Raw genomic sequence first — 14,866 nt, 5'->3', positions numbered from 1 at the left:
CAAGGTAAGCATCCAGGTATCACCCTGGTTCTGGCTAAGTTAAACTCCTGACTGTCGAATTTTAACTGTCCCTGATAATCAGGAAAGGTGCAATAACCGCCTTTCAGCCCTGTAATATGTTTATTTTTAAAAAAATTAAATCTTTATTGAAAAATTAAAACATGAAAATACAAAATACAATACAAATATTTAAAATAAACGTGTTATATATATTACAATCTATTTTGACATGGCTTGCATTTCAATTATTATTCCAGTGCATATTTTCTACTTGTATGTATGTATGTATGTATGTATGTATGTATATATGCATATATATATGTGTGTGTTTTCTTAAGTTTTCGCGGGTACTTACATGTATGGCATTCAGCTTTGTTCGGGTATTTTCCCACGTCATTGTAGTTGTTCTTTTAAAGTTGTAGCAACGTATATTATATATATATATATATACACACACACATACACACATACATATACACACACATATATATAGGTGTGCACACACACACACGCTATAATTCTACATTATACATTCCTTATTTAATTAATTATTTATTCCTTTCATTTATCCAATACCAATTTTCCCATACTGTATAATAAATTGAGTTATCCTTCTCTTTTAATTCTAATGAAAGTTTTGCCCTGTAATATGTTTAACTGAGGCTAGGAGAAGAACAAACGTCTGGTGAGAATACCAAAAATAGGGCCAATTTAACCACCCAGGATTCATTTTAACCCAGGATGGATTTCTTCACAAAACACGCTAAATTAATTGTACACTATTGGTTGTGTTGCAGGAAGACCAACAATCAAGTCCCCTGACCCTTTCGATATTTAAGTGCCCCTGACTGAAGAAAACCCTGTCCGTTATTGATTGGAACATGTCCCAGACACTGATTGGCCATCTAGGCAGAAGTGGGTAGGGCTTGTCCATCCTGCTGCCAATGGGAAAGAGCTAGTAATGCCCTGAAGCCTTTCCTGGGCATCATGACAGAGTTGGCGTTTCCCAGAGCCACGACGTGCAGATCCACAGTTGATGCTTTTGACCTAGTTAATGTGACTATTTGTTGTCCTGGTGAAGAGACCTGGCAGAATTAAGGGCTGTTGCAGGAACGGGCTTTTCTAATTCAAAAAACCCCAAGAACTGCTGAGACATCAGAATTTTCAGTTCTCCCTCCCCCCCCACCCCATAGCTACCAGTAATTGCAAAACTGTTACCCGATTCTGCTACTGCAGATTGAAACAACATTAGAAGAAATATAGCAAACAGATTAAATATATTTAATACACATATTGACAGCAACGAGGATAGCATTTGCACAACAAAATAACACGCCCTCGGAGGAATTAGTAATTAAAAAAAAAATTAGATTGTGCTGAAATGGATAAACTTACATTAAATTAAAGGATAAAGAAGAGTTGGAGTATTATGAAGTTTGGGACAATTGGTATAAATGGTTGAACAACAGAAATAAGGCTAACGGAGACAAGAAAACGATCGATCAATGTATATAAATGTACCTATTTATATGAGACTGGTATATGATGTCACTGTGCCGTTAAGGTTAAGATTTGTAAAATGTGACAAAGAATAATAAAAAAAAAAATATTTAATAAGAAGAAGAGGAGGAGGAGGAGGAGGAAATAAGATGTCAAATAAGTTCATATTCCTGCTTGGAGTTTCACCAGAGACACAGAGGTTTGCTCGTTAGACCCACAAAGAAAGAAAAAGGTTAAAGAAAGGAAAGGGAGGCTAAGCAAACCATCCTTCTTTTGGGATTCAAAGTCGCCAAGCCAGGTATGTCCACCAGGTATGCCTTGCAAAAAACAACAACAACACCCGGGCAGAGCAAGGATTCATTCTGCAAAGCCCCATAATAAACGGCTGCGGGCTGGGATCCAAAACCTACCCGGCGGAGCAAAGGACCCAGATCCGCCGCCGCTTCTCTCCTTTCGCCTTTTGCCGAGCGGTCCCAGCCCACACCTCGGTCGAGGCCACCCCCAACCCCTCCAGCGCTACATGTCTGGCTGCCGTTCAACAGAACATCCAGGAACAGAAAACAGACCGCGGGAAGCGCCTGTCAGTCACGGACGCCGGCCTGGCCCCGCGCGCAGCCGGAACGAAGGACCAGATGCCCGCCCCGCCCCCCACGGCCCCGTTGCTAAAAAAACGATCGGCGGATCCAGACTTGCGCGGAGAACCTCGAAGACCGCCGGAAAGTTTTCTCGCTACGGGGAGGGGGGTGGGGGAAAAAATCTCCCCAGAGGGGAAACTTTTCCGAGAGTTTGCTCAGACTTTTTCAAGCTTGGCCGCTTGAAGCCTGGCGGACTTCAACTCCCAGAAGTCCCCAGCCAGCTGGCTGGGGACTTCTGGGAATTGAAGTCCGCCAGGCTTCAAGCGGCCAAGCTTGGGAGACCTTTCCAAGCCTGAGCATCCCTCGGAAAGAAACGGAGCATCCAAACCACCCAGCCAGCTCCATTCATTGCAAAGCAGGCGCCCAGAAGCGTCCAAGCTCCGGACTCGGCTGCATTTGTTTAGCCGGGGCCAGGCTTGCACGGGCAAAGTCCCGGCCGGCGCGCTTCCCACAGCCGATCCCCGCCTTTTTGCAAGCAGGGCGAGCGGACGGAAACGGGGGACAGACACACACACCGCCAGCCCCACCACACACACACACACACACACACACACCAGCAAGCGGAGCCGGGCGCACGTGCCGAAGGTTCCCGGTTCCCCGCCCCGCCGCCCCAAACTTTCTGCCCCGCGGGACTTCGGGGGGGGGCGGAGGACAGCACGTGGCGGGGGCCACTTACCGGCAACCGAGCGACCCTGGCAAACGTGCGCCTCGCAAGGGCGGCGGAGCGCGGAGTTCAAGCCGTCAGCTCTGCCGCCGGCCAGGCTGCATGGCGAGGAGCCCAGCCGCTCTTTCCGCAGCTGCAGCAGCGGCAGCAGCCCAGGCGCTTCGCTCGCCACCCGGCCGGCCAGCTCCTCCTCCTCCTCCTCCTCCTTCCCTCGGGCAGCTCCGCTCCCGAGCGGCTCCTCTGAGGGGGGTGACGTCGCCGCCGCCGCCTCTCCTCCCCGCGCTATTTATACCCGGGGCCTGGCGGTTCATGGAGGCAAAAGAGGCAAAGCCGGCGCTCCGGCCAGCCAGCGAGGCCCGGGCGTGGCGCTCCGCTCCCCTCAGAGCTTTCAGCGGGCCGGAGGCCGCCCCCCTCCCGGGAGGCTCCGGCTGAAAGGCCGGGCGAACCTCTGGAAGGCGGGCGCCAAGGTGAGCCAAGCCAAGCCAAGCCAAGGCAGGAGGGACTCACTTCTCCAAGCTCCTGCCTGACCGCCCCCGCCCCCTCCCCAGGGTGACATCATCGCTGGAGCCGATGGCGCGAAATTCACCGGGTGGGCGGTGTTGCTGCTCCCCCACCTCCCCACGAAGGAAGGAAGGAAGGACTGGCCCTTAACCCAAGAGCATCAATCGGCGTCTTTTCTGCAGAAAAAACAATTACTTCCAACCTGCCTTTAATCGTATCCTGCACGAGTCAAAAAGAGGGCTGTGAAAATACTGACAGACCCCTCACATCCCGGACATAAACTGTTTCCACTCCTTCCCTCAGAACGACGCTATAGAGCACTGCACACAGAACAACTAGACACAAGGACAGTTTTTCCCTGAATGCTATCACTCTGCTAAACAAATAATTCCCTCAACACTGTCCAGCTATTTACTAAGTCTGCATTACTATTACTATTAATCTTCTCATCACTCCTTGTCGCCCATCTCCTCCCACTTGTGACTGTAGGACTGTAACTTTGTCGCTTGTATCCTTACTATTTATACTGACTGTTTCCCAGTATGAGTTGATTGCTTATTGTACCCTATGACTATTATTCAGTGTTGTACCTGATGATTCTTGACTCTTGACAAATGTACTTTTTCTTTTAAGTAATACTGAGAGTATTTGCACCAAAGACAAATTCCTTGTGTGCCCAATCACACTTGGCCAAGAAAGAATTCTATTCTATTCTATTGAAGAACAGGAAGCATGAGCAGGTGCCAAGGCAGATGCTATCCCAGCTCTACCAATCCATCACAGGTGGTCACCAAGTTTCATCTAGACATGTCCCACTGACTTAGCACGTACACGTGGGGCAGAAATCCAGCAAGTGAATCTGAATCTCATTCCTATTTTATTGTATACAACCCAAAGTCCCTCTTTGCCCATGTGCTGTCCCAGCCAGTCTATGGGAATTGGATAGTTACTTAGGAATTATGAACTGTCCCCTTAAGGGAATGCATCATGGTAAATGTAGTTAAAGGTATCCTGGGAAATGTAGTTCATGTCACGTGGCCACATCTGTAATCCTGATTGGTCACTAGTTTGACCCTCGATGGGTGGGGGAGTTTTTCCTCACTTTTGCTTGAAATCTCTAACTCATGGCAGCTTCTTTCTATCGCTAAGAGATGGGTTAGGAGATAACCATCTTTTACTACAAGGCAGATATACAAAGGATTGATCATTAAAGAAGAAGTTCATCACAAACATGAGTTACGAGGATACCTGATGAACCAATAAATGTAATTTGTTATGGACGTCTTGTTGAGTTATCTATCTGCATCTGTACAGCTTCAAATCCACCTCTGTGCAGAAGGCAGAAAAGTAAAAGATGCAGTCCTAACCCATCTGTATAAAACTGTTAATTTGGATTTGTGATAAAGCAAAGTAATATTGAAGCCAGGAGTGAATTCCGCAATGTTAATCTAACCCTGCATTTCCCATTGTCTCTCTCTGTGAGCATCGGAACATTTTACATGCTGTTTGCATGGCGGGAGGGGCTGGAGTTCCCCCATGCTACAAACAAAGAGAATTTTCCAACCCACCCACCCCCCTCTTCTCTGCTCAATCTGTCTTCCTGCTATCTCAGAGACTCCATTTGCATAACAAGGAGAGTTAGAAATTCCCCAGTTCTCAAAGGATAATCAAACCTCTGTCTTAAAACCCTTTACAAAAGCAGTTGGAAAGTTTGAGAAATCTTGTTTGTATTTTTAAACGGAAACGAAAAGCTGATTCTGCTATGCTCATCTGGAAGGGAGACAAAGCCATTAAAGAAACCCTTTCCAGCCAATTTACAACTGATAAAGACACATTGTAGTTCCAGGAAGGGGCAAATTCCCCCTCCTTTCCTCATCAGCGAAAGAAGTGCTGCGTCTCAAATTACCACTCTTAACTCAGAAAGAACTAATTTGTAAAAGCAAGGGAGGGGCCAAGTATCTCTCATCCATCCCTGTATTCATCCAATTACAAACCCTTTCCAAATGCAATGAGAAAGTTTCAGTAATCTTGGTAGCATTTCTAGAAAGGAAAACTAACTTTTCCCTGCTCATTCCACCTGAAAAGCTTGTGCATTTTTCCAGCTCAGAGGCAATAAGAGAAGCCTCTCCAGCTATTTTTACAACCATTCTGACTGGTTTATTGGGGTTATAAATCAAAGCTACAGCAAGTAAGCTATGTGAACAAAGAACAATTTCCTTTTCCTCACGAAGCATAGAGTTAGGCCATCTTATTTCTATGCTAGAAAAATTTAAGTATAACAAGACACATTGCATATAACCCTTTAAACTGTTGTACTTGTTTGATGAATTTCTCTTTCATCGAGTACGGAATAAATATCTTTGGGACCCAACCACCCCTCTTCTAAAGGGCAACATCACATCTTGGTAAAGCAGCCTACATCTCCATCTGGTGGTCAAGAAGAAATTTACAGTGAAGTTAAAGAATTCTTACCATTTTTTCCCCTTTTTTCAAGAGTAGGCAGGAAATTCTCCCCCCTCTTTTTTCTTCCACAAAGAAGTGAGACCTAAGCAATGCAGCCCACAGCTACATCTGGGGCTCAAAGAGAAATTTCCCAGACTTTGATATATTTTTTTACACAGTTTCTCAAATTTGACCAGAGATTATCCAATGACTATCCCTTTTTTTTTTTTTAAACCATTGTGGACAATTTAATCAATTTAATTCAAAGGTCCCAAGAGTAACTGCAACCTAACATGGGCGTAGCAACAGCATCTTCCTGACCCTCTGCTGCCACCTTGTGAAGCAAGCGACAATAACAGGCATATTTCTGCATTCTGCCCTCAAGTCTTCAGACTACGCTAAGCATATTTCTGCGTTCAGCCCTCTAGTCTTCAGACTTCATGACGCAACCTCTAGTGCCCCCTTGTGTTGCAAGCTCACAACACACCCTAGAAGCAGCCATTTTGTGTGCTGTGCTAGCATCGCTCAGCCTCTGCAGTGCCACCTACGTGCTCAAGTATTAAATCCAGCAGCAATTCTACTTTCTGCTACCTGCTTGCAGCACACCTAATACAAAAAAGGGAATTGCATGGAAAATCACTAAATTTTTCCAAAGTCACCTTTTACCAATTTGAAACATGGCAACTGTTTCATCCATGACGGATGTCCCTGCAGTACCAGAGGACTTGAACTCTCCACCCACCCTTGATGTAAATGTGGAGTCATACTTGAGGAAGGATTGGGACTGGGAGTATCGATGCCATACAAATTTGTGGAAGAAGCTGGAGTAGATCTACTATACCCCCACATGCAGGCTGTCCCTCGAGATAATCTGCTCATTGCAACATGATCTATTTTACCTTCGTGTACAATGGAGAGACAGCGAAAGTGAACTCAGGTTCATCCAGTCAAAGCTGGGTGACCCAAAGCTCCAAGAACACATTGAATGCTTCGAGGAGCTACACAAGGAACACGAAGACTGCATTGAGGAAAGCAATAAAGCCCTCCAGGCAGCGCTCCTCGATGTGCTTCAAAAGGAACAAGGAGAAAGGGAGAGGGCCACATCCAAACTAGGTCTTCAATCACAAGCAGCCTCCTCCCTCCATCCCAAACCGGCTAGATCGCAAGCAGGTTCCAGTGTCTCGCGCCAATTCTCTGCTGCCGACTCTCACCATCCTTCCAGAGCATCCTCCTGTCGTAGCAGTGCATCTAAGGCCTCCAAAGCTGCAAGTTATGCTGACCGGGCTGCAGAAGCTGCAGTAGAAGCTGCTGTCGCACACGCAAATCTACGCGCCAGAAAGGAGGTAGCACGGCAGAAGGCGGCAGTAGCGGATCAACAAGCAGAAATGGCCAAAGCCCAGGCCAACCAACAGGCAGAATTGGCCAAACTTCAGGCCAAATTGGAGTTGGCTGAACGGCAAAGAGAATCCGCAACAAAGACGGCATGGGCCGCAGCATGGCGGAAGATGGCCGACAACACCTCCTTCAACTTAAACCTCAGAAAGTTGGAAAGAGAAAGCCCAGATAAATGTGCCAAGGCCTACTTGAGCAAGCAAATTGGCCCACCAGTACATCAAAGATTTCTCAACAAGTACACGTGCAAGCAGCCACAGTTGCCACACTCAATCCACAGGCAAAAGAGTTCCTACCACACCCACAAGGCAACTCTAATGCAGATATGGGTCGAGACGAATGTGGTACCCACACCCAGCAGCAAGAGAGACCACCTGCGCATGTGTTAACGGATCACAACCTCCTCATAAAGTACTCTGAGGAGAACCACGAACCATCTACAACACATGCCCTCGAGCTAGAATGCCATACCTACGAGGATGCGGACAGCAACGAGCATCCAGCTGCTCTGCATTCAGACTCTGGAAGCAAGTACACCCTAAAAGGCCACCAGAAGCGATCTCCAGACTTTCACCTTTGCCACCAAGAATACCTGTCCACCCTAAAAGGCCACCAGAGGTGACCAGCAGACTTGCACCAAGAGGCTGAACTTGAAGATTGAACCTCAAGCTTTGCATGCTTTGCTTTGTTTGATGCTTTATTAATGTTTACTGTTTTCTTAGTTATATAGTTATCCACTATTCAGTTAGTATTACTGTCTACTGCTTATCTTAGTTTATAGTTTTTTTTCCCCCTTCTTTTCTTTTAATAATGGAATTTACAATTCCAGGCAGGGAGTGTGCTGTCCCAGCCAGTCTATGGGAATTGGTTAGTTACTTAGGAATTGTGAGCTGTCCCCTTAAGGGAATGCATCATGGTAAATGTAGTTAAAGGTATCCTGGGAAATGTAGTTCATGTCACGTGGCCACATCTGTAATCCAGATTGGTCACTAGTTTGACCCTCGAAGGGTGGGGGAGGTTTCCCTCATTCTTTGTCTGAACTCTCTAACTCATGGCAGCTTCTTTCTATCGCTACGAAATGGGTTAGGAGATAACCATCTTTTACTACAAGGCAGATATACAAAGGATTGGTCATTAAAGAAGAACTTTGTCACAAACGTGAGTTATGAGGATACCTGATGAACCAACAAATGTAATTTGTTATTGACGTCTTGTTAAGTTATCTATCTGCATCTTTACAGCTTCAAATCCACCTCTGTGCAGAAGGCAGAAAAGCCCATCTCCCTCAAAAACTGAGGGAGATGGGCAGTTTTTAACCATAGATAGATACCCTGTTTCTCCAACAATACGGCCTCCCCCAATAGGAAGTCCCAGCATGTTTTATAGGCATGAAGTGAAATTAAACCCCTTCCCCCAAATTAAGGCTTATATTAAAACATGCGAAATGGGGGGGAATGGTGGGGGGGCTTGCTGTTAGGAAGTACTTTTGTTCCATACCCAGATATGGTGCTGCCTGTGTTGACCCCGATACGAAGTGCCCCACCAACGCCGAGGTCAACATCCAAGCCATTGCCGCCCCGCCTGCCCGAAGATGCAAGGGGGGGGAATTAAGTCACCCCCGAAAAGATGGCCTAGCCATTTTTTCGGGGCTCAAAAAAAATAAGACCCGGCCTTATTATATGAGAAACACGGTAGATAGATAGATAGATAGATAGATAGATAGATAGATAGATAGATAGATAGATAGATAGATAGATAGATAGATATAGATAATTTTCCTGCAACTCTTTGGTGGAAAAAGTCTGCATCCCACTATTAGAAAATGCCGAGAAAAAATGGGCATTGATCCCTGACCTATTTTCTCAAAAGGAAGTCACGAGAGGTTTTTTTTATAGAATATTCTTGTATTTTAGTGCCAACATGACTCTCAAAGCAGCTGGTGCAAATATTTGAAGAAGTAAAAATACCTTATGTCTATAAATTATCATACCATAGAACAAAAACCAGGTGGCTGTAGATGCCTCCCTTTCTCTTATCTTCTTCTCCACCCCTTCTGGACAGCCGTCCTCAATGCTGCCTGGAGAAGGACAATGTTTTCCAAGAAATGACTTCCAGATCAAAACACCAGGAAAGGAGCCTCCAAGTTGAGGGGTCACAACTTTTAAAATTTCAAGGGTAGACCTGGCAAGAAGCACTAAAGAAATCAATTTGGTGCCTTCCTTATTAATTTTGATGCCTTTGTAGCTAACAGAGATTCCTTTCTTAAAATGTTTCAGATTTCTTTCTGAGATGAACCATCCACCTTTTCCAATATGATTTGCACTTTTATATACTATAATTATTCCAGAGATGTGTTTCCTTTGCACAGTTATTCATATTTGACATAGGAGAACATTGCTACAAATTCACAGAGAATATTAGTATGTACAAGAGTCTTGGTGCCACATTTAAAACAATGTCTGTCTAGACACAGTGGCTGCTTTCACTCACCAATCCTACTATTTTCCTGTAATCACATATGCCTCTCAAAAGACAAGCATCCTACAACATGCAATTTACACGCTGTTACTCAGCACCTTGGAAATAAGGCATATTTTATGTTCTGAGAACTACCTAGCTCTGGTTTTGTTCTGCCAGAGCTTCCCATCTTCCTCACAGAGGGATGTTTAAAATTAATGCTTCTCTCTGAAATGGAAGCTGAAAACTTAAGTGATGGCCCGTGTCCAATCCTAGGAAATGCATCTCAAGATGAAGTAACTGCTGTGCACATTGATCACAAGTGAGTTTAGTAAAAAGATTTTGGAACTTGGATACGATATCCTTGTGACAATTCCCTTCAAACAATAGTGTTGTTTAAGTGGGGTCTTGTCTCTACCCCTCAGTGTGACTGTGGTACTCCTCGACAAAATATCCATCACATAATTTTGTCCAAATGTCCATCAAAGAGCTTACACCGGCCCAACGTCTGATCTTTTTTCAACCCTGTTCCTGAATGACTGGGTGGACTGGACATTAACATTTGAACCACTATAAGTCCATGTATTTGCCATATGCTAAATAAACAATAGTGAACTACAAAACTGTGTCTTATCAGATGAAACTGATGTGTTTTGCATGGCCCTGAAGATTGCTCTACTCCTGCAACCAGCTAGGATCTTTCCAAATGCCAGCAACAACTTTCACCTTTCGTGAATTTATTTGGAAAGGAGGGTGTGTGTGTGTGTGTGACTTGAAAAATGGCATCTATTCCACCTGGAGGAGCCTGCCACGAAAGTCAGGATGTAGCTTAAGGGAATCTTCTTCCAACTTCTTGTGGCCGTTGTGGTACACCAAGCAGGTTTCTTCCAGATAGTTAGACAACATCTTCTATTATCATGGCTAGGGATGTGTGTGTTTGTGTGGCAAGTGGGGAACTGTTGGAGGAATTATCCCTCTGGGTTCAGTTCCAAGTGGGGGGAAAAACACTGGAAACATGGAGGCTGTTTGGAAAGATGGTTTAATGGTGGACAGAACCCCATGGCTTGAAGCGCCAAAGAAGGAAGGGTCACATGCTTCAAGATAAAGGAAAGGAAGGAAGGGCTGAGTGTGCCTGGGTTTTATACCCTCTGTTGGGATTTGAATTTGAGCTTGTATTCTGATTAATTGTTAGACTCCCATGGGGCCATGCAGGGCCAACTCTGTCCTGAGTCCCAGGCTTGGTTGAGCTTTGCTGGATGATGATGTAATGAAAAGACTTTGGGCAATTGCTATAGCTTTACCTGGAATAGATGTTTGTTATGTAAAATATTCTAGCCCAGGCCTTAATGGCCCACCCATTAACAAAGGTGGGGGCTGAGTTTCTGCTTCTGAGTTTCTACTCTTTTTAAGGGAAATATTCTGTCTTTTTAATATTTTCTAGAATATTTCATTTTTCTAGGAGACGGGTGGGTGCTAACTTCCTACAGGACTCAAGATATTTCAAAGAGCAGCACAGGCCTGTGTGGTGGTGTTAGATTAGGAAGAAGGACCAGACCCATGCTAAAGATCTCTGGGCTCTCCCTTATTCACTGCTTTGCTTAAACCACAGGGGTTAAGATTTCCCGGGCGGCAGCCTCAGGTATTTTACTGCAGAAGACTGGGTGGATCTAAGCATGTGAAAGTGCCAGTTTTCATTGGTTTAAGTGAACCATGGATGTTTTGAAAACAAGAGCCCTTGTAAATCCTAGCAGCAGCCAATGGGACTTTGTGTGTTTGCCGGGAGGCTCTTCCTGATTCAGCCAATTTTTGGTAGATGATTACAAGGGAAGGTACATTTCGGTAGATTAGGGAACCCATAACAACTAAAGGTCTGAAAGTCTAATAGCAGTCATGCATTCTACAATTTGTCCAAGGTTATATACTGTACATTATTGATTTAAGCTTTCTCTAAAACAGAATAGCTGGAGAGTGGACTGCTCGCCTAATGGACTCATCTAAAATTATTCAGTGACTTTAGGGCAGGGCAGGGCATTGACTTCCAAACGCACAAAGGCCGGGCTAAAATCCCAGTTGACAACAGATGGTTAATGTGGTCTAATGTGATCCAGAGAAGAGGAAAGAGATGCCTGTTATTTTGTTATCTTCAAAGAACTAAAATGGGCTGGATTAAATGGTAAAATCAAGGACATCTTAATCTAACCCCTGTTAATCTTTGCAGGATAGCCTTGTCAAAAACAGTTTACTCTGCAAACACATAACAAAGATACACAGCAGTAAAAGGCAATCAACTGAGCCTTTTGGAGGCCCACCCAAAGATCCCTTAAGCTGTATGCAACTTCTTCCCTTTGCTGATTTCCCAGAGTTTTGGATACAGTATTTGAATGTCCGGCGTGCTTATTTATCGCCCAAAATGTCTCCACAGTCAAAAAGAAACAAACAGAGGCAAAGCCTGATGTACTAATAAAATTGTGTGAATTGCAGTAGCCTTATTTAGGTTTGCAGGGTTCAGAAGTGCATTTTAGCTTCCAAAATATATCAATATGAAACTTGGTTTCAGTCAATTGACCTTGAAAACATTCTGAAGAATTGGAGTTTTCCTCTACACATTCTTGAACTTGGGTGGGTGGGTGGGAACTTGTGTGTGTGACATGTTGCCCTTGATGCCCTGGCTTTATCTCTCCAGATATTTGCTTTGCTCTTCTGGCCCTCTGAAGATGTCCCTTCCACCTCCTGAAGGGCAAGGAAGGGGTGGGATTTTACTTCTGCCTCATCCCTCAGTTAGGTGGGGTGGTAGGGAGGTCCTTTCCATTGGTTACAATACCCGGTTCCCACCAGGATCCATTTATCCATCCATCCAATTTGTAATCCCCCACTTTCTATTTTTATCTCCCTGTTTATTGGAATGTTTAGGGTTGGGCACAAAGATAGGATGCAAAACCAGTGAACCATGCAAATAAGTAAAGATAAACAAAGCTGAAATCAAGATGACATTTATATAGCCATGCAATTTGTTTAAAAAGTGGTTGACCAGTTTTTATAATATTTCAGCGTGAATCCATGTTCTTTTTTCTGAAGCTCCTCAGATGTCAAAGCCAATGAGAGAAAATGCTCTTTCAAGACACCCAGAATTTTCTCCCTGAAGATCAGATCCATATGGAGCCAGGGGTGGGATTCCACCTGGTCGGACTGGCTCTATAGAACCGCTTGTTACGATTCTGCGCAGTTCAGAGAACCAGCAAATCGTGCCATGGGCTGGCCCCGCCCCGCCCACTCACTCCTTACCTGGCAAACTTGCCTGCTAAGCTGCTATTTTTCCTTTCTTTTTTCCCCCCGACCATCAGCTGTTTCAACTATCAGTTGTGCCAGGACATTTAGATTAGCTAGAAAGCAGGAAATTGTGGGATTTCTTGCTTTCTAGCTAATCTAAAAGCAGAGCTGAACCTTCCTTAAGACTGAAGCTTCTACTTTTCAGCGCAGACTCAGGCAGCAGATTGCAGAAAGGTTGATCTCTGAGTGAATCTGTGATTCTGTGAGCAACTCAATCTGCCTGCCTGCTTTGCCTGGTTTTGGTTAAAGGTTGCTCTTTTTTATTTATAAAAAATTCAATATTTACATAAATATTTATAATATTTACATACAAGCCATGCCCACCAAGCCATACCCACAAATTAGGCCACGCCCACAGAACCAGTTGTTAAGAAATTTGAATCCCACCCCTATATGGAGCCCCATAGGGAATCTTAGTCTACAGACCGACTGCTGAGGAAAGAAAAGTCTTTTATCTTCTTTTTTTCCCCAAAAGTTCAAAGGGTCCACCGATGGCCCTGTCACATGTATTTGTAGGTACACACACATTCAGCTCAAGGGATTTATCCAGATAAGCAATCTACGGAGTTTGTGGACGTGCCCCCTAAACTCTACCTTCTCTTCATTTTAATCCACCACAGAGGGAGTGGTCACCCTCTCAGCTGCTTTCTGTTGGCCACCATCACATGCTCCAAAACAGCATGGTTTGCAGGAAGCAGAAGCCCAGCCCGATCTCTGATCCTCCTGCCTGGCTGGTTCTTTCCAGTCATCAGTCATTAACTAAACGAATTGCTCGCCTCTCCTGGCTTCATTTATAGCCCCTCTGCTCATTGGGAAGCCTCCCTGCCAGTTCACGAACACCTGGGCAGAGGAGGCTGCTGGGGCAGCGGGAGGCATGGAATGGCAGCCGGGGCACCTGAAAGCTCAAGATTTTGGGCCCCTAAGGAGGGAAGTTTTAAAAGCAGATTTTCCTCCTTTGTGTTTCTTTTAAAGGAAGAGTCAAACCCCAGAGAGGAACAGAGCAAACTGATTGGGGGAGGGGAGAGGAAATACAAGGCCCAGGAAATGAGAAAAGAGCAATTGCTTGGAGGGAACACAAACTAAAAGCCAAGCTAATGAGGGAACGGAGGTTAGTCACCGCCATTTGATGTTGTCCCTTTTATTAGTCGAGCTGGGACTTTCCACCCTGAGACAGGCTTCCCGCTCGTTCCTGAGGGCAAAAGGGGCCAATGTTGTCTTCGGGCGGCTCCCAGACTGTGGGGAAGGCCAATCTCCCCCAGGAGTATTTCTCCCTCTGCACCACACATTCACTCCACTCTGCAAAGAGATGTCCGTTCTCAGCGGCTGCGGCTGCTCTGAGGACAGGGACCTGCTCTCTGCCTGGGACACCCGTGAAAAGGCCCTGTGCCACAAAAGACTGGGCCTTGACTTCCTTCCTTCCTTCCTTCCTTCCTTCCTTCCGTCCTTCCTTCCTTCCGTCCTTCCTTCCTTTCCCAGGGTCTTTTCCCCCACCTGGAACTGAACCCAGAAGGATAATTCTTCTAACACACTTCCTTACTTACTTCCCTCCCTTCTCCTCAGGCTCAGTAGCAGAACAGAATCCTGGCTGCCAGCTTTTTCCTCTTACTTTTAACAGGGTAAAATTGACCAGAGTTCTGAGGAGGTTCCCCTTCTCATCTGTCTCCCAAAAACGTGCCTAAAAAAGGGGGAAAGCAGCTGGCAGGCCTGGTGGGTAGGGAGAGAGAAGAAGCGATATCACCAGTCGGAGGTTACTTTAACCACACCTGGCCATTGTGGAAGCAGGTGTTACAGATACAGATTAACAGAGTTGGAAGGGACCTTGTAGTCATCACCCCCGCCCAAGCAGGAGATCCTAAAGGCAATCCAGTCTCTTCTTGAAAGCCTCCAGCAATGGAGCTCCCACAACTTCTGAAGGCAATTTCTGTTCCATTGGCTGCTGATTGTTCTC

The 14,866-nt window shown here is 45.3% G+C and overlaps 1 protein-coding gene across 2 annotated transcripts in view; it reads right to left on the bottom strand.

Annotated features, from left to right (window-relative positions):
- RHOBTB1 (Rho related BTB domain containing 1) overlaps positions 1-3,345 on the bottom strand; it is a 29,535-nt gene extending 26,190 nt beyond the window's left edge. Inside the window, exon 1 of one of the 2 annotated variants that reach the window (XM_026674232.2) lies at positions 2,812-3,345. The gene's annotated coding sequence lies outside the window, so the exon portion shown is untranslated. The remainder of the gene's footprint in view (positions 1-2,811) is intronic. The other variant, XM_087963770.1, reaches the window with a different exon arrangement.
- Between the last annotated feature and the right edge of the window lie 11,521 nt (positions 3,346-14,866).

Source organism: Notechis scutatus, chromosome 4 (assembly GCF_049901735.1).
Source record: "Notechis scutatus isolate UNSWTSFEM ecotype Mainland chromosome 4, rNotScu1.2, whole genome shotgun sequence".
Classification (NCBI taxonomy): Eukaryota; Metazoa; Chordata; class Lepidosauria; order Squamata; family Elapidae; genus Notechis; species Notechis scutatus.
This window is presented reverse-complemented; position numbering and strand designations above follow the sequence as displayed.